This window comes from Aphelocoma coerulescens, chromosome 9 (assembly GCF_041296385.1).
Source record: "Aphelocoma coerulescens isolate FSJ_1873_10779 chromosome 9, UR_Acoe_1.0, whole genome shotgun sequence".
NCBI classification, from domain to species: Eukaryota; Metazoa; Chordata; class Aves; order Passeriformes; family Corvidae; genus Aphelocoma; species Aphelocoma coerulescens.
In genome coordinates, this window is record NC_091023.1 from 772438 (window position 1) to 792262 (window position 19825).

Consider the following 19825-nt stretch of genomic DNA (forward strand, 5'->3'; position numbering starts at 1 on the left):
AAGGAGCTCAAGGGCGAGGGTGGCTCATGGGGCTTGCATGGCTTGCGTGGCTCTGGATCTGGCTGCAGGTTCCCTTGTTTCCGAGGGCAGGGAAGAGCTGGTAGCCATGACTGTTAGTCCTCGCATAGTTGGCGTGGCGGGAAAAGCTTGAGTGGCTTGTATGGCTCTGGGTCTGGCTGCAGGTTGGGTTGTTGCCGACAGTGGCGCTGGCGGCCGTGTGCCGGGTGCGAGGAGCATTGGGGCAGGGCAGGAAGGCGCTGGTGTGTGCTGGAGAGCGCTGCTGTGGGGCTGAGGGGTGCCTACGGCCATACCACCCTGAGAACGCCCGATCTCGTCTGATCTCGGAAGCTAAGCAGGGTCGGGCCCGGTTAGTACTTGGATGGGAGACCGCCTGGGAATACCGGGTGCTGTAGGCTTCTTTTGCTGGGTCCTGGGCTCTGGGCCAGAGGTGCCTTGTTTTGCTTGGGCAGCGGTGCCAAGGAGCTCAAGGGCGAGGGTGGCTCATGGGGCTTGCATGGCTTGCGTGGCTCTGGGTCCGGCTGCAGGTTCTGTTGTTGCCGAGGGCAGGGCAGAGCTGGTGGCCATGACTGTTAGTCCTCGCATAGTTGGCGTAGCTGGAAAAGCTTGAGTGGCTTGTGTGGTGTTCGGTCTGGCTGCAGGTTGGGTTGTTGCCGACAGTGGCGCTGGCGGCCGTGTGCCGGGTGCGGGGGGCATTGGGGCAGGGCAGGAAGGCGCTGGTGTGTGCTGGAGAGCGCTGCTGTGGGGCTGAGGGGTGCCTACGGCCATACCACCCTGAGAACGCCCGATCTCGTCTGATCTCGGAAGCTAAGCAGGGTCGGGCCCGGTTAGTACTTGGATGGGAGACCGCCTGGGAATACCGGGTGCTGTAGGCTTCTTTTGCTGGGTCCTGGGCTCTGGGCCAGAGGTGCCTTGTTTTGCTTGGGCAGCGGTGCCAAGGAGCACAAGGGGGAGGGTGGCTCATGGGGCTTGCATGGCTTGCGTGGCTCTGGATCTGGCTGCAGGTTCCCTTGTTTCCGAGGGCAGGGAAGAGCTGGTGGCCATGACTGTTAGTCCTCGCATAGTTGGCGTGGCGGGAAAAGCTTGAGTGGCTTGTATGGCTCTGGGTCTGGCTGCAGGTTGGGTTGTTGCCGACAGTGGCGCTGGCGGCCGTGTGCCGGGTGCGAGGAGCATTGGGGCAGGGCAGGAAGGCGCTGGTGTGTGCTGGAGAGCGCTGCTGTGGGGCTGAGGGGTGCCTACGGCCATACCACCCTGAGAACGCCCGATCTCGTCTGATCTCGGAAGCTAAGCAGGGTCGGGCCCGGTTAGTACTTGGATGGGAGACCGCCTGGGAATACCGGGTGCTGTAGGCTTCTTTTGCTGGGTCCTGGGCTCTGGGCCAGAGGTGCCTTGTTTTGCTTGGGCAGCGGTGCCAAGGAGCACAAGGGGGAGGGTGGCTCATGGGGCTTGCATGGCTTGCGTGGCTCTGGATCTGGCTGCAGGTTCCCTTGTTTCCGAGGGCAGGGAAGAGCTGGTGGCCATGACTGTTAGTCCTCGCATAGTTGGCGTGGCGGGAAAAGCTTGAGTGGCTTGTATGGCTCTGGGTCTGGCTGCAGGTTGGGTTGTTGCCGACAGTGGCGCTGGCGGCCGTGTGCCGGGTGCGAGGAGCATTGGGGCAGGGCAGGAAGGCGCTGGTGTGTGCTGGAGAGCGCTGCTGTGGGGCTGAGGGGTGCCTACGGCCATACCACCCTGAGAACGCCCGATCTCGTCTGATCTCGGAAGCTAAGCAGGGTCGGGCCCGGTTAGTACTTGGATGGGAGACCGCCTGGGAATACCGGGTGCTGTAGGCTTCTTTTGCTGGCTCCTGGGCTCTGGGCCAGAGGTGCCTTGTTTTGCTTGGGCAGCGGTGCCAAGGAGCTCAAGGGCGAGGGTGGCTCATGGGGCTTGCATGGCTTGCGTGGCTCTGGGTCCGGCTGCAGGTTCTGTTGTTGCCGAGGGCAGGGCAGAGCTGGTGGCCATGACTGTTAGTCCTCACATAGTTGGCGTGGCTGGAAAAGCTTGAGTGGCTTGTGTGGTGCTTGGTCTGGCTGCAGGTTGGGTTGTTGCCGACAGTGGCGCTGGCGGCCGTGTGCCGGGTGCGGGGGGCATTGGGGCAGGGCAGGAAGGCGCTGGTGTGTGCTGGAGAGCGCTGCTGTGGGGCTGAGGGGTGCCTACGGCCATACCACCCTGAGAACGCCCGATCTCGTCTGATCTCGGAAGCTAAGCAGGGTCGGGCCCGGTTAGTACTTGGATGGGAGACCGCCTGGGAATACCGGGTGCTGTAGGCTTCTTTTGCTGGGTCCTGGGCTCTGGGCCAGAGGTGCCTTGTTTTGCTTGGGCAGCGGTGCCAAGGAGCACAAGGGGGAAAGTGGCTCATGGGGCTTGCATGGCTTATGTGGCTCTGGATCTGGCTGCAGGTTCCCTTGTTTCCGAGGGCAGGGCAGAGCTGGTGGCCATGACTGTTAGTCCTCGCATAGTTGGCGTGGCGGGAAAAGCTTGAGTGGCTTGTATGGCTCTGGGTCTGGCTGCAGGTTGGGTTGTTGCCGACAGTGGCGCTGGCGGCCGTGTGCCGGGTGCGAGGAGCATTGGGGCAGGGCAGGAAGGCGCTGGTGTGTGCTGGAGAGCGCTGCTGTGGGGCTGAGGGGTGCCTACGGCCATACCACCCTGAGAACGCCCGATCTCGTCTGATCTCGGAAGCTAAGCAGGGTCGGGCCCGGTTAGTACTTGGATGGGAGACCGCCTGGGAATACCGGGTGCTGTAGGCTTCTTTTGCTGGGTCCTGGGCTCTGGGCCAGAGGTGCCTTGTTTTGCTTGGGCAGCGGTGCCAAGGAGCTCAAGGGCGAGGGTGGCTCATGGGGCTTGCATGGCTTGCGTGGCTCTGGGTCCGGCTGCAGGTTCTGTTGTTGCCGAGGGCAGGGCAGAGCTGGTGGCCATGACTGTTAGTCCTCGCATAGTTGGCGTGGCTGGAAAAGCTTGAGTGGCTTGTGTGGTGTTCGGTCTGGCTGCAGGTTGGGTTGTTGCCGACAGTGGCGCTGGCGGCCGTGTGCCGGGTGCGGGGGGCATTGGGGCAGGGCAGGAAGGCGCTGGTGTGTGCTGGAGAGCGCTGCTGTGGGGCTGAGGGGTGCCTACGGCCATACCACCCTGAGAACGCCCGATCTCGTCTGATCTCGGAAGCTAAGCAGGGTCGGGCCCGGTTAGTACTTGGATGGGAGACCGCCTGGGAATACCGGGTGCTGTAGGCTTCTTTTGCTGGGTCCTGGGCTCTGGGCCAGAGGTGCCTTGTTTTGCTTGGGCAGCGGTGCCAAGGAGCACAAGGGGGAGGGTGGCTCATGGGGCTTGCATGGCTTGCGTGGCTCTGGATCTGGCTGCAGGTTCCCTTGTTTCCGAGGGCAGGGAAGAGCTGGTGGCCATGACTGTTAGTCCTCGCATAGTTGGCGTGGCGGGAAAAGCTTGAGTGGCTTGTATGGCTCTGGGTCTGGCTGCAGGTTGGGTTGTTGCCGACAGTGGCGCTGGCGGCCGTGTGCCGGGTGCGAGGAGCATTGGGGCTGGGCAGGAAGGCGCTGGTGTGTGCTGGAGAGCGCTGCTGTGGGGCTGAGGGGTGCCTACGGCCATACCACCCTGAGAACGCCCGATCTCGTCTGATCTCGGAAGCTAAGCAGGGTCGGGCCCGGTTAGTACTTGGATGGGAGACCGCCTGGGAATACCGGGTGCTGTAGGCTTCTTTTGCTGGGTCCTGGGCTCTGGGCCAGAGGTGCCTTGTTTTGCTTGGGCAGCGGTGCCAAGGAGCACAAGGGGGAGGGTGGCTCATGGGGCTTGCATGGCTTGCGTGGCTCTGGATCTGGCTGCAGGTTCCCTTGTTTCCGAGGGCAGGGCAGAGCTGGTGGCCATGACTGTTAGTCCTCGCATAGTTGGCGTGGCGGGAAAAGCTTGAGTGGCTTGTATGGCTCTGGGTCTGGCTGCAGGTTGGGTTGTTGCCGACAGTGGCGCTGGCGGCCGTGTGCCGGGTGCGAGGAGCATTGGGGCAGGGCAGGAAGGCGCTGGTGTGTGCTGGAGAGCGCTGCTGTGGGGCTGAGGGGTGCCTACGGCCATACCACCCTGAGAACGCCCGATCTCATCTGATCTCGGAAGCTAAGCAGGGTCGGGCCCGGTTAGTACTTGGATGGGAGACCGCCTGGGAATACCGGGTGCTGTAGGCTTCTTTTGCTGGGTCCTGGGCTCTGGGCCAGAGGTGCCTTGTTTTGCTTGGGCAGCCATTCCAAGGGGCACAAGGGCGAGGCCAACAGTGGCCGTGGCTCGCGTGGCTCAGAGGGATTGCATGGCTGCGGTGGCTTGTCTGGTTCTGGGTCTTTGGAACAAGGTGCCTTGTTCCTGGCTGCAGGTTCCGTTGTTGCCGAGGGCGGAGATGGTGGCCATGACTGGTGATGTGCCTTGTGTGGCTTGTGTGGCTCTGGATCTGGCTGCAGGTTCCATTGTTGCGAAGGGCAGAGCTGGTGGCCATGACTGTTGATGCTCATGAAGCTTGCGTGGCCGGCGTGGCTTATGTGGCTTGTGTGGCTCTGGGTCCGGCTGCAGGTTCGGTTGTTTCCGAGGGCAGGGCAGAGCTGGTGGCCATGACTGTTAGTCCTCGCATAGTTGGCGTGGCTGGAAAAGCTTGAGTGGCTTGTGTGGCTCTGGATCTGGCTGCAGGTTCCATTGTTGCGAAGGGCAGAGCTGGTGGCCATGACTGTTGATGCTCATGAAGCTTGCGTGGCCGGCGTGTCTTATGTGGCTTGTGTGGCTCTGGGTCCGGCTGCAGGTTCCGTTGTTTCCGAGGGCAGGGAAGAGCTGGTGGCCATGACTGTTAGTCCTCGCATAGTTGGCGTGGCGGGAAAAGCTTGAGTGGCTTGTATGGCTCTGGGTCTGGCTGCAGGTTGGGTTGTTGCCGACAGTGGCGCTGGCGGCCGTGTGCCGGGTGCGGGGGGCATTGGGGCAGGGCAGGAAGGCGCTGGTGTGTGCTGGAGAGCGCTGCTGTGGGGCTGAGGGGTGCCTACGGCCATACCACCCTGAGAACGCCCGATCTCGTCTGATCTCGGAAGCTAAGCAGGGTCGGGCCCGGTTAGTACTTGGATGGGAGACCGCCTGGGAATACCGGGTGCTGTAGGCTTCTTTTGCTGGGTCCTGGGCTCTGGGCCAGAGGTGCCTTGTTTTGCTTGGGCAGCGGTGCCAAGGAGCTCAAGGGCGAGGGTGGCTCATGGGGCTTGCATGGCTTGCGTGGCTCTGGATCTGGCTGCAGGTTCCCTTGTTTCCGAGGGCAGGGAAGAGCTGGTAGCCATGACTGTTAGTCCTCGCATAGTTGGCGTGGCGGGAAAAGCTTGAGTGGCTTGTATGGCTCTGGGTCTGGCTGCAGGTTGGGTTGTTGCCGACAGTGGCGCTGGCGGCCGTGTGCCGGGTGCGAGGAGCATTGGGGCAGGGCAGGAAGGCGCTGGTGTGTGCTGGAGAGCGCTGCTGTGGGGCTGAGGGGTGCCTACGGCCATACCACCCTGAGAACGCCCGATCTCGTCTGATCTCGGAAGCTAAGCAGGGTCGGGCCCGGTTAGTACTTGGATGGGAGACCGCCTGGGAATACCGGGTGCTGTAGGCTTCTTTTGCTGGGTCCTGGGCTCTGGGCCAGAGGTGCCTTGTTTTGCTTGGGCAGCGGTGCCAAGGAGCTCAAGGGCGAGGGTGGCTCATGGGGCTTGCATGGCTTGCGTGGCTCTGGGTCCGGCTGCAGGTTCTGTTGTTGCCGAGGGCAGGGCAGAGCTGGTGGCCATGACTGTTAGTCCTCGCATAGTTGGCGTAGCTGGAAAAGCTTGAGTGGCTTGTGTGGTGTTCGGTCTGGCTGCAGGTTGGGTTGTTGCCGACAGTGGCGCTGGCGGCCGTGTGCCGGGTGCGGGGGGCATTGGGGCAGGGCAGGAAGGCGCTGGTGTGTGCTGGAGAGCGCTGCTGTGGGGCTGAGGGGTGCCTACGGCCATACCACCCTGAGAACGCCCGATCTCGTCTGATCTCGGAAGCTAAGCAGGGTCGGGCCCGGTTAGTACTTGGATGGGAGACCGCCTGGGAATACCGGGTGCTGTAGGCTTCTTTTGCTGGGTCCTGGGCTCTGGGCCAGAGGTGCCTTGTTTTGCTTGGGCAGCGGTGCCAAGGAGCACAAGGGGGAGGGTGGCTCATGGGGCTTGCATGGCTTGCGTGGCTCTGGATCTGGCTGCAGGTTCCCTTGTTTCCGAGGGCAGGGAAGAGCTGGTGGCCATGACTGTTAGTCCTCGCATAGTTGGCGTGGCGGGAAAAGCTTGAGTGGCTTGTATGGCTCTGGGTCTGGCTGCAGGTTGGGTTGTTGCCGACAGTGGCGCTGGCGGCCGTGTGCCGGGTGCGAGGAGCATTGGGGCAGGGCAGGAAGGCGCTGGTGTGTGCTGGAGAGCGCTGCTGTGGGGCTGAGGGGTGCCTACGGCCATACCACCCTGAGAACGCCCGATCTCGTCTGATCTCGGAAGCTAAGCAGGGTCGGGCCCGGTTAGTACTTGGATGGGAGACCGCCTGGGAATACCGGGTGCTGTAGGCTTCTTTTGCTGGGTCCTGGGCTCTGGGCCAGAGGTGCCTTGTTTTGCTTGGGCAGCGGTGCCAAGGAGCACAAGGGGGAGGGTGGCTCATGGGGCTTGCATGGCTTGCGTGGCTCTGGATCTGGCTGCAGGTTCCCTTGTTTCCGAGGGCAGGGAAGAGCTGGTGGCCATGACTGTTAGTCCTCGCATAGTTGGCGTGGCGGGAAAAGCTTGAGTGGCTTGTATGGCTCTGGGTCTGGCTGCAGGTTGGGTTGTTGCCGACAGTGGCGCTGGCGGCCGTGTGCCGGGTGCGAGGAGCATTGGGGCAGGGCAGGAAGGCGCTGGTGTGTGCTGGAGAGCGCTGCTGTGGGGCTGAGGGGTGCCTACGGCCATACCACCCTGAGAACGCCCGATCTCGTCTGATCTCGGAAGCTAAGCAGGGTCGGGCCCGGTTAGTACTTGGATGGGAGACCGCCTGGGAATACCGGGTGCTGTAGGCTTCTTTTGCTGGGTCCTGGGCTCTGGGCCAGAGGTGCCTTGTTTTGCTTGGGCAGCGGTGCCAAGGAGCTCAAGGGCGAGGGTGGCTCATGGGGCTTGCATGGCTTGCGTGGCTCTGGGTCCGGCTGCAGGTTCTGTTCTTGCCGAGGGCAGGGCAGAGCTGGTGGCCATGACTGTTAGTCCTTGCATAGTTGGCGTGGCTGGAAAAGCTTGAGTGGCTTGTGTGGTGTTCGGTCTGGCTGCAGGTTGGGTTGTTGCCGACAGTGGCGCTGGCGGCCGTGTGCCGGGTGCGGGGGGCATTGGGGCAGGGCAGGAAGGCGCTGGTGTGTGCTGGAGAGCGCTGCTGTGGGGCTGAGGGGTGCCTACGGCCATACCACCCTGAGAACGCCCGATCTCGTCTGATCTCGGAAGCTAAGCAGGGTCGGGCCCGGTTAGTACTTGGATGGGAGACCGCCTGGGAATACCGGGTGCTGTAGGCTTCTTTTGCTGGGTCCTGGGCTCTGGGCCAGAGGTGCCTTGTTTTGCTTGGGCAGCGGTGCCAAGGAGCTCAAGGGCGAGGGTGGCTCATGGGGCTTGCATGGCTTGCGTGGCTCTGGGTCCGGCTGCAGGTTCCCTTGTTTCCGAGGGCAGGGAAGAGCTGGTGGCCATGACTGTTAGTCCTCACATAGTTGGCGTGGCTGGAAAAGCTTGAGTGGCTTGTGTGGTGCTTGGTCTGGCTGCAGGTTGGGTTGTTGCCGACAGTGGCGCTGGCGGCCGTGTGCCGGGTGCGGGGGGCATTGGGGCAGGGCAGGAAGGCGCTGGTGTGTGCTGGAGAGCGCTGCTGTGGGGCTGAGGGGTGCCTACGGCCATACCACCCTGAGAACGCCCGATCTCGTCTGATCTCGGAAGCTAAGCAGGGTCGGGCCCGGTTAGTACTTGGATGGGAGACCGCCTGGGAATACCGGGTGCTGTAGGCTTCTTTTGCTGGGTCCTGGGCTCTGGGCCAGAGGTGCCTTGTTTTGCTTGGGCAGCGGTGCCAAGGAGCACAAGGGGGAGGGTGGCTCATGGGGCTTGCATGGCTTATGTGGCTCTGGATCTGGCTGCAGGTTCCCTTGTTTCCGAGGGCAGGGCAGAGCTGGTGGCCATGACTGTTAGTCCTCGCATAGTTGGCGTGGCGGGAAAAGCTTGAGTGGCTTGTATGGCTCTGGGTCTGGCTGCAGGTTGGGTTGTTGCCGACAGTGGCGCTGGCGGCCGTGTGCCGGGTGCGAGGAGCATTGGGGCAGGGCAGGAAGGCGCTGGTGTGTGCTGGAGAGCGCTGCTGTGGGGCTGAGGGGTGCCTACGGCCATACCACCCTGAGAACGCCCGATCTCGTCTGATCTCGGAAGCTAAGCAGGGTCGGGCCCGGTTAGTACTTGGATGGGAGACCGCCTGGGAATACCGGGTGCTGTAGGCTTCTTTTGCTGGGTCCTGGGCTCTGGGCCAGAGGTGCCTTGTTTTGCTTGGGCAGCCATTCCAAGGGGCACAAGGGCGAGGCCATCAGTGGCCGTGGCTCGCGTGGCTCAGAGGGATTGCATGGCTGCGGTGGCTTGTCTGGTTCTGGGTCTTTGGAACAAGGTGCCTTGTTCCTGACTGCAGGTTCCGTTGTTGCCGAGGGCGGAGATGGTGGCCATGACTGGTGATGTGCCTTGTGTGGCTTGTGTGGCTCTGGATCTGGCTGCAGGTTCCATTGTTGCGAAGGACAGAGCTGGTGGCCATGACTGTTGATGCTCATGAAGCTTGCGTGGCCGGCGTGGCTTATGTGGCTTGTGTGGCTCTGGGTCCGGCTGCAGGTTCCGTTGTTTCCGAGGGCAGGGAAGAGCTGGTGGCCATGACTGTTAGTCCTCGCATAGTTGGCGTGGCTGGAAAAGCTTGAGTGGCTTGTATGGCTCTGGGTCTGGCTGCTGGTTGGGTTGTTGCCGACAGTGGCGCTGGCGGCCGTGTGCCGGGTGCGGGGGGCATTGGGGCAGGGCAGGAAGGCGCTGGTGTGTGCTGGAGAGCGCTGCTGTGGGGCTGAGGGGTGCCTACGGCCATACCACCCTGAGAACGCCCGATCTCGTCTGATCTCGGAAGCTAAGCAGGGTCGGGCCCGGTTAGTACTTGGATGGGAGACCGCCTGGGAATACCGGGTGCTGTAGGCTTCTTTTGCTGGGTCCTGGGCTCTGGGCCAGAGGTGCCTTGTTTTGCTTGGGCAGCGGTGCCAAGGAGCACAAGGGGGAGGGTGGCTCATGGGGCTTGCATGGCTTGCGTGGCTCTGGGTCCGGCTGCAGGTTCTGTTGTTGCCGAGGGCAGGGCAGAGCTGGTGGCCATGACTGTTAGTCCTCACATAGTTGGCGTGGCTGGAAAAGCTTGAGTGGCTTGTATGGCTCTGGGTCTGGCTGCAGGTTGGGTTGTTGCCGACAGTGGCGCTGGCGGCCGTGTGCCGGGTGCGGGGGGCATTGGGGCAGGGCAGGAAGGCGCTGGTGTGTGCTGGAGAGCGCTGCTGTGGGGCTGAGGGGTGCCTACGGCCATACCACCCTGAGAACGCCCGATCTCGTCTGATCTCGGAAGCTAAGCAGGGTCGGGCCCGGTTAGTACTTGGATGGGAGACCGCCTGGGAATACCGGGTGCTGTAGGCTTCTTTTGCTGGGTCCTGGGCTCTGGGCCAGAGGTGCCTTGTTTTGCTTGGGCAGCGGTGCCAAGGAGCTCAAGGGCGAGGGTGGCTCATGGGGCTTGCATGGCTTGCGTGGCTCTGGGTCCGGCTGCAGGTTCTGTTGTTGCCGAGGGCAGGGCAGAGCTGGTGGCCATGACTGTTAGTCCTCGCATAGTTGGCGTGGCTGGAAAAGCTTGAGTGGCTTGTGTGGTGTTCGGTCTGGCTGCAGGTTGGGTTGTTGCCGACAGTGGCGCTGGCGGCCGTGTGCCGGGTGCGGGGGGCATTGGGGCAGGGCAGGAAGGCGCTGGTGTGTGCTGGAGAGCGCTGCTGTGGGGCTGAGGGGTGCCTACGGCCATACCACCCTGAGAACGCCCGATCTCGTCTGATCTCGGAAGCTAAGCAGGGTCGGGCCCGGTTAGTACTTGGATGGGAGACCGCCTGGGAATACCGGGTGCTGTAGGCTTCTTTTGCTGGGTCCTGGGCTCTGGGCCAGAGGTGCCTTGTTTTGCTTGGGCAGCGGTGCCAAGGAGCACAAGGGGGAGGGTGGCTCATGGGGCTTGCATGGCTTGCGTGGCTCTGGGTCCGGCTGCAGGTTCTGTTGTTGCCGAGGGCAGGGCAGAGCTGGTGCCCATGACTGTTAGTCCTCGCATAGTTGGCGTGGCGGGAAAAGCTTGAGTGGCTTGTATGGCTCTGGGTCTGGCTGCAGGTTGGGTTGTTGCCGACAGTGGCGCTGGCGGCCGTGTGCCGGGTGCGGGGGGCATTGGGGCAGGGCAGGAAGGCGCTGGTGTGTGCTGGAGAGCGCTGCTGTGGGGCTGAGGGGTGCCTACGGCCATACCACCCTGAGAACGCCCGATCTCGTCTGATCTCGGAAGCTAAGCAGGGTCGGGCCCGGTTAGTACTTGGATGGGAGACCGCCTGGGAATACCGGGTGCTGTAGGCTTCTTTTGCTGGGTCCTGGGCTCTGGGCCAGAGGTGCCTTGTTTTGCTTGGGCAGCGGTGCCAAGGAGCACAAGGGGGAGGGTGGCTCATGGGGCTTGCATGGCTTGCGTGGCTCTGGATCTGGCTGCAGGTTCCCTTGTTTCCGAGGGCAGGGAAGAGCTGGTGGCCATGACTGTTAGTCCTCACATAGTTGGCGTGGCTGGAAAAGCTTGAGTGGCTTGTGTGGTGCTTGGTCTGGCTGCAGGTTGGGTTGTTGCCGACAGTGGCGCTGGCGGCCGTGTGCCGGGTGCGGGGGGCATTGGGGCAGGGCAGGAAGGCGCTGGTGTGTGCTGGAGAGCGCTGCTGTGGGGCTGAGGGGTGCCTACGGCCATACCACCCTGAGAACGCCCGATCTCGTCTGATCTCGGAAGCTAAGCAGGGTCGGGCCCGGTTAGTACTTGGATGGGAGACCGCCTGGGAATACCGGGTGCTGTAGGCTTCTTTTGCTGGGTCCTGGGCTCTGGGCCAGAGGTGCCTTGTTTTGCTTGGGCAGCGGTGCCAAGGAGCACAAGGGGGAGGGTGGCTCATGGGGCTTGCATGGCTTGCGTGGCTCTGGATCTGGCTGCAGGTTCCCTTGTTTCCGAGGGCAGGGAAGAGCTGGTGGCCATGACTGTTAGTCCTCGCATAGTTGGCGTGGCGGGAAAAGCTTGAGTGGCTTGTATGGCTCTGGGTCTGGCTGCAGGTTGGGTTGTTGCCGACAGTGGCGCTGGCGGCCGTGTGCCGGGTGTGAGGAGCATTGGGGCAGGGCAGGAAGGCGCTGGTGTGTGCTGGAGAGCGCTGCTGTGGGGCTGAGGGGTGCCTACGGCCATACCACCCTGAGAACGCCCGATCTCGTCTGATCTCGGAAGCTAAGCAGGGTCGGGCCCGGTTAGTACTTGGATGGGAGACCGCCTGGGAATACCGGGTGCTGTAGGCTTCTTTTGCTGGGTCCTGGGCTCTGGGCCAGAGGTGCCTTGTTTTGCTTGGGCAGCGGTGGCAAGGAGCACAAGGGGGAGGGTGGCTCATGGGGCTTGCATGGCTTGCGTGGCTCTGGATCTGGCTGCAGGTTCCCTTGTTTCCGAGGGCAGGGAAGAGCTGGTGGCCATGACTGTTAGTCCTCGCATAGTTGGCGTGGCGGGAAAAGCTTGAGTGGCTTGTATGGCTCTGGGTCTGGCTGCAGGTTGGGTTGTTGCCGACAGTGGCGCTGGCGGCCGTGTGCCGGGTGCGAGGAGCATTGGGGCAGGGCAGGAAGGCGCTGGTGTGTGCTGGAGAGCGCTGCTGTGGGGCTGAGGGGTGCCTACGGCCATACCACCCTGAGAACGCCCGATCTCATCTGATCTCGGAAGCTAAGCAGGGTCGGGCCCGGTTAGTACTTGAATGGGAGACCGCCTGGGAATACCGGGTGCTGTAGGCTTCTTTTGCTGGGTCCTGGGCTCTGGGCCAGAGGTGCCTTGTTTTGCTTGGGCAGCCATTCCAAGGGGCACAAGGGCGAGGCCAACAGTGGCCGTGGCTCGCGTGGCTCAGAGGGATTGCATGGCTGCGGTGGCTTGTCTGGTTCTGGGTCTTTGGAACAAGGTGCCTTGTTCCTGGCTGCAGGTTCCGTTGTTGCCGAGGGCGGAGATGGTGGCCATGACTGGTGATGTGCCTTGTGTGGCTTGTGTGGCTCTGGATCTGGCTGCAGGTTCCATTGTTGCGAAGGGCAGAGCTGGTGGCCATGACTGTTGATGCTCATGAAGCTTGCGTGGCCGGCGTGGCTTATGTGGCTTGTGTGGCTCTGGGTCCGGCTGCAGGTTCCGTTGTTTCCGAGGGCAGGGAAGAGCTGGTGGCCATGACTGTTAGTCCTCGCATAGTTGGCGTGGCTGGAAAAGCTTGAGTGGCTTGTATGGCTCTGGGTCTGGCTGCAGGTTGGGTTGTTGCCGACAGTGGCGCTGGCGGCCGTGTGCCGGGTGCGGGGGGCATTGGGGCAGGGCAGGAAGGCGCTGGTGTGTGCTGGAGAGCGCTGCTGTGGGGCTGAGGGGTGCCTACGGCCATACCACCCTGAGAACGCCCGATCTCGTCTGATCTCGGAAGCTAAGCAGGGTCGGGCCCGGTTAGTACTTGGATGGGAGACCGCCTGGGAATACCGGGTGCTGTAGGCTTCTTTTGCTGGGTCCTGGGCTCTGGGCCAGAGGTGCCTTGTTTTGCTTGGGCAGCGGTGCCAAGGAGCTCAAGGGCGAGGGTGGCTCATGGGGCTTGCATGGCTTGCATGGCTCTGGGTCCGGCTGCAGGTTCTGTTGTTGCCGAGGGCAGGGCAGAGCTGGTGGCCATGACTGTTAGTCCTCGCATAGTTGGCGTGGCTGGAAAAGCTTGAGTGGCTTGTGTGGTGTTCGGTCTGGCTGCAGGTTGGGTTGTTGCCGACAGTGGCGCTGGCGGCCGTGTGCCGGGTGCGGGGGGCATTGGGGCAGGGCAGGAAGGCGCTGGTGTGTGCTGGAGAGCGCTGCTGTGGGGCTGAGGGGTGCCTACGGCCATACCACCCTGAGAACGCCCGATCTCGTCTGATCTCGGAAGCTAAGCAGGGTCGGGCCCGGTTAGTACTTGGATGGGAGACCGCCTGGGAATACCGGGTGCTGTAGGCTTCTTTTGCTGGGTCCTGGGCTCTGGGCCAGAGGTGCCTTGTTTTGCTTGGGCAGCGGTGCCAAGGAGCACAAGGGGGAGGGTGGCTCATGGGGCTTGCATGGCTTGCGTGGCTCTGGGTCCGGCTGCAGGTTCTGTTGTTGCCGAGGGCAGGGAAGAGCTGGTGGCCATGACTGTTAGTCCTCGCATAGTTGGCGTGGCTGGAAAAGCTTGAGTGGCTTGTGTGGTGTTCGGTCTGGCTGCAGGTTGGGTTGTTGCCGACAGTGGCGCTGGCGGCCGTGTGCCGGGTGCGGGGGGCATTGGGGCAGGGCAGGAAGGCGCTGGTGTGTGCTGGAGAGCGCTGCTGTGGGGCTGAGGGGTGCCTACGGCCATACCACCCTGAGAACGCCCGATCTCGTCTGATCTCGGAAGCTAAGCAGGGTCGGGCCCGGTTAGTACTTGGATGGGAGACCGCCTGGGAATACCGGGTGCTGTAGGCTTCTTTTGCTGGGTCCTGGGCTCTGGGCCAGAGGTGCCTTGTTTTGCTTGGGCAGCCATTCCAAGGGGCACAATTGCGAGGCCATCAGTGGCCGTGGCTCGCGTGGCTCAGAGGGATTGCATGGCTGCGGTGGCTTGTCTGGTTCTGGGTCTTTGGAACAAGGTGCCTTGTTCCTGACTGCAGGTTCCGTTGTTGCCGAGGGCGGAGATGGTGGCCATGACTGGTGATGTGCCTTGTGTGGCTTGTGTGGCTCTGGATCTGGCTGCAGGTTCCATTGTTGCGAAGGACAGAGCTGGTGGCCATGACTGTTGATGCTCATGAAGCTTGCGTGGCCGGCGTGGCTTATGTGGCTTGTGTGGCTCTGGGTCCGGCTGCAGGTTCCGTTGTTTCCGAGGGCAGGGAAGAGCTGGTGGCCATGACTGTTAGTCCTCGCATAGTTGGCGTGGCTGGAAAAGCTTGAGTGGCTTGTATGGCTCTGGGTCTGGCTGCAGGTTGGGTTGTTGCCGACAGTGGCGCTGGCGGCCGTGTGCCGGGTGCGGGGGGCATTGGGGCAGGGCAGGAAGGCGCTGGTGTGTGCTGGAGAGCGCTGCTGTGGGGCTGAGGGGTGCCTACGGCCATACCACCCTGAGAACGCCCGATCTTGTCTGATCTCGGAAGCTAAGCAGGGTCGGGCCCGGTTAGTACTTGGATGGGAGACCGCCTGGGAATACCGGGTGCTGTAGGCTTCTTTTGCTGGGTCCTGGGCTCTGGGCCAGAGGTGCCTTGTTTTGCTTGGGCAGCGGTGCCAAGGAGCACAAGGGGGAGGGTGGCTCATGGGGCTTGCATGGCTTGCGTGGCTCTGGGTCCGGCTGCAGGTTCTGTTGTTGCCGAGGGCAGGGCAGAGCTGGTGGCCATGACTGTTAGTCCTCACATAGTTGGCGTGGCTGGAAAAGCTTGAGTGGCTTGTGTGGTGTTCGGTCTGGCTGCTGGTTGGGTTGTTGCCGACAGTGGCGCTGGCGGCCGTGTGCCGGGTGCGGGGGGCATTGGGGCAGGGCAGGAAGGCGCTGGTGTGTGCTGGAGAGCGCTGCTGTGGGGCTGAGGGGTGCCTACGGCCATACCACCCTGAGAACGCCCGATCTCGTCTGATCTCGGAAGCTAAGCAGGGTCGGGCCCGGTTAGTACTTGGATGGGAGACCGCCTGGGAATACCGGGTGCTGTAGGCTTCTTTTGCTGGGTCCTGGGCTCTGGGCCAGAGGTGCCTTGTTTTGCTTGGGCAGCGGTGCCAAGGAGCACAAGGGGGAGGGTGGCTCATGGGGCTTGCATGGCTTGCGTGGCTCTGGGTCCGGCTGCAGGTTCTGTTGTTGCCGAGGGCAGGGCAGAGCTGGTGGCCATGACTGTTAGTCCTCACATAGTTGGCGTGGCTGGAAAAGCTTGAGTGGCTTGTGTGGTGTTCGGTCTGGCTGCTGGTTGGGTTGTTGCCGACAGTGGCGCTGGCGGCCGTGTGCCGGGTGCGGGGGGCATTGGGGCAGGGCAGGAAGGCGCTGGTGTGTGCTGGAGAGCGCTGCTGTGGGGCTGAGGGGTGCCTACGGCCATACCACCCTGAGAACGCCCGATCTCGTCTGATCTCGGAAGCTAAGCAGGGTCGGGCCCGGTTAGTACTTGGATGGGAGACCGCCTGGGAATACCGGGTGCTGTAGGCTTCTTTTGCTGGGTCCTGGGCTCTGGGCCAGAGGTGCCTTGTTTTGCTTGGGCAGCGGTGCCAAGGAGCACAAGGGGGAGGGTGGCTCATGGGGCTTGCATGGCTTGCGTGGCTCTGGGTCCGGCTGCAGGTTCTGTTGTTGCCGAGGGCAGGGCAGAGCTGGTGGCCATGACTGTTAGTCCTCGCATAGTTGGCGTGGCGGGAAAAGCTTGAGTGGCTTGTATGGCTCTGGGTCTGGCTGCAGGTTGGGTTGTTGCCGACAGTGGCGCTGGCGGCCGTGTGCCGGGTGCGGGGGGCATTGGGGCAGGGCAGGAAGGCGCTGGTGTGTGCTGGAGAGCGCTGCTGTGGGGCTGAGGGGTGCCTACGGCCATACCACCCTGAGAACGCCCGATCTCGTCTGATCTCGGAAGCTAAGCAGGGTCGGGCCCGGTTAGTACTTGGATGGGAGACCGCCTGGGAATACCGGGTGCTGTAGGCTTCTTTTGCTGGGTCCTGGGCTCTGGGCCAGAGGTGCCTTGTTTTGCTTGGGCAGCGGTGCCAAGGAGCACAAGGGGGAGGGTGGCTCATGGGGCTTGCATGGCTTGCGTGGCTCTGGATCTGGCTGCAGGTTCCCTTGTTTCCGAGGGCAGGGAAGAGCTGGTGGCCATGACTGTTAGTCCTCGCATAGTTGGCGTGGCGGGAAAAGCTTGAGTGGCTTGTATGGCTCTGGGTCTGGCTGCAGGTTGGGTTGTTGCCGACAGTGGCGCTGGCGGCCGTGTGCCGGGTGCGAGGAGCATTGGGGCAGGGCAGGAAGGCGCTGGTGTGTGCTGGAGAGCGCTGCTGTGGGGCTGAGGGGTGCCTACGGCCATACCACCCTGAGAACGCCCGATCTCATCTGATCTCGGAAGCTAAGCAGGGTCGGGCCCGGTTAGTACTTGAATGGGAGACCGCCTGGGAATACCGGGTGCTGTAGGCTTCTTTTGCTGGGTCCTGGGCTCTGGGCCAGAGGTGCCTTGTTTTGCTTGGGCAGCCATTCCAAGGGGCACAAGGGCGAGGCCAACAGTGGCCGTGGCTCGCGTGGCTCAGAGGGATTGCATGGCTGCGGTGGCTTGTCTGGTTCTGGGTCTTTGGAACAAGGTGCCTTGTTCCTGGCTGCAGGTTCCGTTGTTGCCGAGGGCGGAGATGGTGGCCATGACTGGTGATGTGCCTTGTGTGGCTTGTGTGGCTCTGGATCTGGCTGCAGGTTCCATTGTTGCGAAGGGCAGAGCTGGTGGCCATGACTGTTGATGCTCATGAAGCTTGCGTGGCCGGCGTGGCTTATGTGGCTTGTGTGGCTCTGGGTCCGGCTGCAGGTTCCGTTGTTTCCGAGGGCAAAGCAGAGCTGGTGGCCATGACTGTTAGTCCTCGCATAGTTGGCGTGGCTGGAAAAGCTTGAGTGGCTTGTGTGGCTCTGGATCTGGCTGCAGGTTCCATTGTTGCGAAGGGCAGAGCTGGTGGCCATGACTGTTGATGCTCATGAAGCTTGCGTGGCCGGCGTGGCTTATGTGGCTTGTGTGGCTCTGGGTCCGGCTGCAGGTTCCGTTGTTTCCGAGGGCAGGGAAGAGCTGGTGGCCATGACTGTTAGTCCTCGCATAGTTGGCGTGGCTGGAAAAGCTTGAGTGGCTTGTATGGCTCTGGGTCTGGCTGCTGGTTGGGTTGTTGCCGACAGTGGCGCTGGCGGCCGTGTGCCGGGTGCGGGGGGCATTGGGGCAGGGCAGGAAGGCGCTGGTGTGTGCTGGAGAGCGCTGCTGTGGGGCTGAGGGGTGCCTACGGCCATACCACCCTGAGAACGCCCGATCTTGTCTGATCTCGGAAGCTAAGCAGGGTCGGGCCCGGTTAGTACTTGGATGGGAGACCGCCTGGGAATACCGGGTGCTGTAGGCTTCTTTTGCTGGGTCCTGGGCTCTGGGCCAGAGGTGCCTTGTTTTGCTTGGGCAGCGGTGCCAAGGAGCACAAGGGGGAGGGTGGCTCATGGGGCTTGCATGGCTTGCGTGGCTCTGGGTCCGGCTGCAGGTTCTGTTGTTGCCGAGGGCAGGGCAGAGCTGGTGGCCATGACTGTTAGTCCTCACATAGTTGGCGTGGCTGGAAAAGCTTGAGTGGCTTGTGTGGTGTTCGGTCTGGCTGCTGGTTGGGTTGTTGCCGACAGTGGCGCTGGCGGCCGTGTGCCGGGTGCGGGGGGCATTGGGGCAGGGCAGGAAGGCGCTGGTGTGTGCTGGAGAGCGCTGCTGTGGGGCTGAGGGGTGCCTACGGCCATACCACCCTGAGAACGCCCGATCTCGTCTGATCTCGGAAGCTAAGCAGGGTCGGGCCCGGTTAGTACTTGGATGGGAGACCGCCTGGGAATACCGGGTGCTGTAGGCTTCTTTTGCTGGGTCCTGGGCTCTGGGCCAGAGGTGCCTTGTTTTGCTTGGGCAGCGGTGCCAAGGAGCACAAGGGGGAGGGTGGCTCATGGGGCTTGCATGGCTTGCGTGGCTCTGGGTCCGGCTGCAGGTTCTGTTGTTGCCGAGGGCAGGGCAGAGCTGGTGGCCATGACTGTTAGTCCTCACATAGTTGGCGTGGCTGGAAAAGCTTGAGTGGCTTGTGTGGTGTTCGGTCTGGCTGCTGGTTGGGTTGTTGCCGACAGTGGCGCTGGCGGCCGTGTGCCGGGTGCGGGGGGCATTGGGGCAGGGCAGGAAGGCGCTGGTGTGTGCTGGAGAGCGCTGCTGTGGGGCTGAGGGGTGCCTACGGCCATACCACCCTGAGAACGCCCGATCTCGTCTGATCTCGGAAGCTAAGCAGGGTCGGGCCCGGTTAGTACTTGGATGGGAGACCGCCTGGGAATACCGGGTGCTGTAGGCTTCTTTTGCTGGGTCCTGGGCTCTGGGCCAGAGGTGCCTTGTTTTGCTTGGGCAGCGGTGCCAAGGAGCACAAGGGGGAGGGTGGCTCATGGGGCTTGCATGGCTTGCGTGGCTCTGGGTCCGGCTGCAGGTTCTGTTGTTGCCGAGGGCAGGGCAGAGCTGGTGCCCATGACTGTTAGTCCTCGCATAGTTGGCGTGGCGGGAAAAGCTTGAGTGGCTTGTATGGCTCTGGGTCTGGCTGCAGGTTGGGTTGTTGCCGACAGTGGCGCTGGCGGCCGTGTGCCGGGTGCGGGGGGCATTGGGGCAGGGCAGGAAGGCGCTGGTGTGTGCTGGAGAGCGCTGCTGTGGGGCTGAGGGGTGCCTACGGCCATACCACCCTGAGAACGCCCGATCTCGTCTGATCTCGGAAGCTAAGCAGGGTCGGGCCCGGTTAGTACTTGGATGGGAGACCGCCTGGGAATACCGGGTGCTGTAGGCTTCTTTTGCTGGGTCCTGGGCTCTGGGCCAGAGGTGCCTTGTTTTGCTTGGGCAGCGGTGCCAAGGAGCACAAGGGGGAGGGTGGCTCATGGGGCTTGCATGGCTTGCGTGGCTCTGGATCTGGCTGCAGGTTCCCTTGTTTCCGAGGGCAGGGAAGAGCTGGTGGCCATGACTGTTAGTCCTCACATAGTTGGCGTGGCGGGAAAAGCTTGAGTGGCTTGTGTGGTGCTTGGTCTGGCTGCAGGTTGGGTTGTTGCCGACAGTGGCGCTGGCGGCCGTGTGCCGGGTGCGAGGAGCATTGGGGCAGGGCAGGAAGGCGCTGGTGTGTGCTGGAGAGCGCTGCTGTGGGGCTGAGGGGTGCCTACGGCCATACCACCCTGAGAACGCCCGATCTCGTCTGATCTCGGAAGCTAAGCAGGGTCGGGCCCGGTTAGTACTTGGATGGGAGACCGCCTGGGAATACTGGGTGCTGTAGGCTTCTTTTGCTGGGTCCTGGGCTCTGGGCCAGAGGTGCCTTGTTTTGCTTGGGCAGCGGTGCCAAGGAGCACAAGGGGGAGGGTGGCTCATGGGGCTTGCATGGCTTGCGTGGCTCTGGATCTGGCTGCAGGTTCCCTTGTTTCCGAGGGCAGGGAAGAGCTGGTGGCCATGACTGTTAGTCCTCGCATAGTTGGCGTGGCGGGAAAAGCTTGAGTGGCTTGTATGGCTCTGGGTCTGGCTGCAGGTTGGGTTGTTGCCGACAGTGGCGCTGGCGGCCGTGTGCCGGGTGTGAGGAGCATTGGGGCAGGGCAGGAAGGCGCTGGTGTGTGCTGGAGAGCGCTGCTGTGGGGCTGAGGGGTGCCTACGGCCATACCACCCTGAGAACGCCCGATCTCGTCTGATCTCGGAAGCTAAGCAGGGTCGGGCCCGGTTAGTACTTGGATGGGAGACCGCCTGGGAATACCGGGTGCTGTAGGCTTCTTTTGCTGGGTCCTGGGCTCTGGGCCAGAGGTGCCTTGTTTTGCTTGGGCAGCGGTGGCAAGGAGCACAAGGGGGAG

General features: G+C 62.8%; 38 non-coding genes across 38 annotated transcripts; all 38 read left to right on the top strand.

Moving 5' to 3' along the window:
• Positions 1-297: 297 nt before the first annotated feature.
• Positions 298-416, top strand: LOC138115624 (5S ribosomal RNA). Its single transcript, XR_011153535.1, has one exon. It is a non-coding gene; the product is annotated as a 5S ribosomal RNA (ribosomal RNA).
• A 358-nt stretch (positions 417-774) lies between these two features.
• LOC138115635 (5S ribosomal RNA) lies at positions 775-893 on the top strand. The gene has a single exon (XR_011153546.1). It is a non-coding gene; the product is annotated as a 5S ribosomal RNA (ribosomal RNA).
• A 358-nt stretch (positions 894-1251) lies between these two features.
• Positions 1252-1370, top strand: LOC138115646 (5S ribosomal RNA). The gene has a single exon (XR_011153557.1). It is a non-coding gene; the product is annotated as a 5S ribosomal RNA (ribosomal RNA).
• A 358-nt stretch (positions 1371-1728) lies between these two features.
• On the top strand, positions 1729-1847 carry LOC138115657 (5S ribosomal RNA). The gene has a single exon (XR_011153568.1). It is a non-coding gene; the product is annotated as a 5S ribosomal RNA (ribosomal RNA).
• A 358-nt stretch (positions 1848-2205) lies between these two features.
• LOC138115668 (5S ribosomal RNA) lies at positions 2206-2324 on the top strand. The gene has a single exon (XR_011153580.1). It is a non-coding gene; the product is annotated as a 5S ribosomal RNA (ribosomal RNA).
• A 358-nt stretch (positions 2325-2682) lies between these two features.
• Positions 2683-2801, top strand: LOC138115680 (5S ribosomal RNA). Its single transcript, XR_011153591.1, has one exon. It is a non-coding gene; the product is annotated as a 5S ribosomal RNA (ribosomal RNA).
• Positions 2802-3159: 358 nt separating this feature from the next.
• On the top strand, positions 3160-3278 carry LOC138115691 (5S ribosomal RNA). Its single transcript, XR_011153602.1, has one exon. It is a non-coding gene; the product is annotated as a 5S ribosomal RNA (ribosomal RNA).
• A 358-nt stretch (positions 3279-3636) lies between these two features.
• LOC138115702 (5S ribosomal RNA) lies at positions 3637-3755 on the top strand. Its single transcript, XR_011153613.1, has one exon. It is a non-coding gene; the product is annotated as a 5S ribosomal RNA (ribosomal RNA).
• Positions 3756-4113: 358 nt separating this feature from the next.
• LOC138115858 (5S ribosomal RNA) lies at positions 4114-4232 on the top strand. Its single transcript, XR_011153761.1, has one exon. It is a non-coding gene; the product is annotated as a 5S ribosomal RNA (ribosomal RNA).
• An 828-nt stretch (positions 4233-5060) lies between these two features.
• Positions 5061-5179, top strand: LOC138115713 (5S ribosomal RNA). The gene has a single exon (XR_011153624.1). It is a non-coding gene; the product is annotated as a 5S ribosomal RNA (ribosomal RNA).
• Positions 5180-5537: 358 nt separating this feature from the next.
• Positions 5538-5656, top strand: LOC138115725 (5S ribosomal RNA). The gene has a single exon (XR_011153635.1). It is a non-coding gene; the product is annotated as a 5S ribosomal RNA (ribosomal RNA).
• A 358-nt stretch (positions 5657-6014) lies between these two features.
• On the top strand, positions 6015-6133 carry LOC138115735 (5S ribosomal RNA). The gene has a single exon (XR_011153642.1). It is a non-coding gene; the product is annotated as a 5S ribosomal RNA (ribosomal RNA).
• Positions 6134-6491: 358 nt separating this feature from the next.
• Positions 6492-6610, top strand: LOC138115744 (5S ribosomal RNA). The gene has a single exon (XR_011153650.1). It is a non-coding gene; the product is annotated as a 5S ribosomal RNA (ribosomal RNA).
• A 358-nt stretch (positions 6611-6968) lies between these two features.
• Positions 6969-7087, top strand: LOC138115745 (5S ribosomal RNA). Its single transcript, XR_011153651.1, has one exon. It is a non-coding gene; the product is annotated as a 5S ribosomal RNA (ribosomal RNA).
• A 358-nt stretch (positions 7088-7445) lies between these two features.
• On the top strand, positions 7446-7564 carry LOC138115746 (5S ribosomal RNA). Its single transcript, XR_011153652.1, has one exon. It is a non-coding gene; the product is annotated as a 5S ribosomal RNA (ribosomal RNA).
• A 358-nt stretch (positions 7565-7922) lies between these two features.
• On the top strand, positions 7923-8041 carry LOC138115747 (5S ribosomal RNA). The gene has a single exon (XR_011153653.1). It is a non-coding gene; the product is annotated as a 5S ribosomal RNA (ribosomal RNA).
• A 358-nt stretch (positions 8042-8399) lies between these two features.
• LOC138115748 (5S ribosomal RNA) lies at positions 8400-8518 on the top strand. Its single transcript, XR_011153654.1, has one exon. It is a non-coding gene; the product is annotated as a 5S ribosomal RNA (ribosomal RNA).
• A 605-nt stretch (positions 8519-9123) lies between these two features.
• LOC138115749 (5S ribosomal RNA) lies at positions 9124-9242 on the top strand. Its single transcript, XR_011153655.1, has one exon. It is a non-coding gene; the product is annotated as a 5S ribosomal RNA (ribosomal RNA).
• Positions 9243-9600: 358 nt separating this feature from the next.
• Positions 9601-9719, top strand: LOC138115750 (5S ribosomal RNA). The gene has a single exon (XR_011153656.1). It is a non-coding gene; the product is annotated as a 5S ribosomal RNA (ribosomal RNA).
• A 358-nt stretch (positions 9720-10077) lies between these two features.
• Positions 10078-10196, top strand: LOC138115751 (5S ribosomal RNA). Its single transcript, XR_011153657.1, has one exon. It is a non-coding gene; the product is annotated as a 5S ribosomal RNA (ribosomal RNA).
• Positions 10197-10554: 358 nt separating this feature from the next.
• On the top strand, positions 10555-10673 carry LOC138115752 (5S ribosomal RNA). The gene has a single exon (XR_011153658.1). It is a non-coding gene; the product is annotated as a 5S ribosomal RNA (ribosomal RNA).
• A 358-nt stretch (positions 10674-11031) lies between these two features.
• On the top strand, positions 11032-11150 carry LOC138115754 (5S ribosomal RNA). Its single transcript, XR_011153660.1, has one exon. It is a non-coding gene; the product is annotated as a 5S ribosomal RNA (ribosomal RNA).
• A 358-nt stretch (positions 11151-11508) lies between these two features.
• On the top strand, positions 11509-11627 carry LOC138115755 (5S ribosomal RNA). Its single transcript, XR_011153661.1, has one exon. It is a non-coding gene; the product is annotated as a 5S ribosomal RNA (ribosomal RNA).
• Positions 11628-11985: 358 nt separating this feature from the next.
• LOC138115261 (5S ribosomal RNA) lies at positions 11986-12104 on the top strand. Its single transcript, XR_011153175.1, has one exon. It is a non-coding gene; the product is annotated as a 5S ribosomal RNA (ribosomal RNA).
• Positions 12105-12709: 605 nt separating this feature from the next.
• On the top strand, positions 12710-12828 carry LOC138115756 (5S ribosomal RNA). The gene has a single exon (XR_011153662.1). It is a non-coding gene; the product is annotated as a 5S ribosomal RNA (ribosomal RNA).
• Positions 12829-13186: 358 nt separating this feature from the next.
• LOC138115757 (5S ribosomal RNA) lies at positions 13187-13305 on the top strand. The gene has a single exon (XR_011153663.1). It is a non-coding gene; the product is annotated as a 5S ribosomal RNA (ribosomal RNA).
• Positions 13306-13663: 358 nt separating this feature from the next.
• LOC138115758 (5S ribosomal RNA) lies at positions 13664-13782 on the top strand. The gene has a single exon (XR_011153664.1). It is a non-coding gene; the product is annotated as a 5S ribosomal RNA (ribosomal RNA).
• Positions 13783-14387: 605 nt separating this feature from the next.
• On the top strand, positions 14388-14506 carry LOC138115485 (5S ribosomal RNA). Its single transcript, XR_011153397.1, has one exon. It is a non-coding gene; the product is annotated as a 5S ribosomal RNA (ribosomal RNA).
• A 358-nt stretch (positions 14507-14864) lies between these two features.
• Positions 14865-14983, top strand: LOC138115760 (5S ribosomal RNA). Its single transcript, XR_011153665.1, has one exon. It is a non-coding gene; the product is annotated as a 5S ribosomal RNA (ribosomal RNA).
• A 358-nt stretch (positions 14984-15341) lies between these two features.
• On the top strand, positions 15342-15460 carry LOC138115761 (5S ribosomal RNA). The gene has a single exon (XR_011153666.1). It is a non-coding gene; the product is annotated as a 5S ribosomal RNA (ribosomal RNA).
• Positions 15461-15818: 358 nt separating this feature from the next.
• On the top strand, positions 15819-15937 carry LOC138115762 (5S ribosomal RNA). The gene has a single exon (XR_011153667.1). It is a non-coding gene; the product is annotated as a 5S ribosomal RNA (ribosomal RNA).
• Positions 15938-16295: 358 nt separating this feature from the next.
• LOC138115262 (5S ribosomal RNA) lies at positions 16296-16414 on the top strand. Its single transcript, XR_011153176.1, has one exon. It is a non-coding gene; the product is annotated as a 5S ribosomal RNA (ribosomal RNA).
• Positions 16415-17242: 828 nt separating this feature from the next.
• LOC138115486 (5S ribosomal RNA) lies at positions 17243-17361 on the top strand. Its single transcript, XR_011153398.1, has one exon. It is a non-coding gene; the product is annotated as a 5S ribosomal RNA (ribosomal RNA).
• Positions 17362-17719: 358 nt separating this feature from the next.
• Positions 17720-17838, top strand: LOC138115763 (5S ribosomal RNA). The gene has a single exon (XR_011153668.1). It is a non-coding gene; the product is annotated as a 5S ribosomal RNA (ribosomal RNA).
• Positions 17839-18196: 358 nt separating this feature from the next.
• LOC138115764 (5S ribosomal RNA) lies at positions 18197-18315 on the top strand. The gene has a single exon (XR_011153669.1). It is a non-coding gene; the product is annotated as a 5S ribosomal RNA (ribosomal RNA).
• A 358-nt stretch (positions 18316-18673) lies between these two features.
• LOC138115766 (5S ribosomal RNA) lies at positions 18674-18792 on the top strand. Its single transcript, XR_011153671.1, has one exon. It is a non-coding gene; the product is annotated as a 5S ribosomal RNA (ribosomal RNA).
• A 358-nt stretch (positions 18793-19150) lies between these two features.
• On the top strand, positions 19151-19269 carry LOC138115401 (5S ribosomal RNA). Its single transcript, XR_011153315.1, has one exon. It is a non-coding gene; the product is annotated as a 5S ribosomal RNA (ribosomal RNA).
• Positions 19270-19627: 358 nt separating this feature from the next.
• On the top strand, positions 19628-19746 carry LOC138115767 (5S ribosomal RNA). The gene has a single exon (XR_011153672.1). It is a non-coding gene; the product is annotated as a 5S ribosomal RNA (ribosomal RNA).
• Positions 19747-19825: the final 79 nt, after the last annotated feature.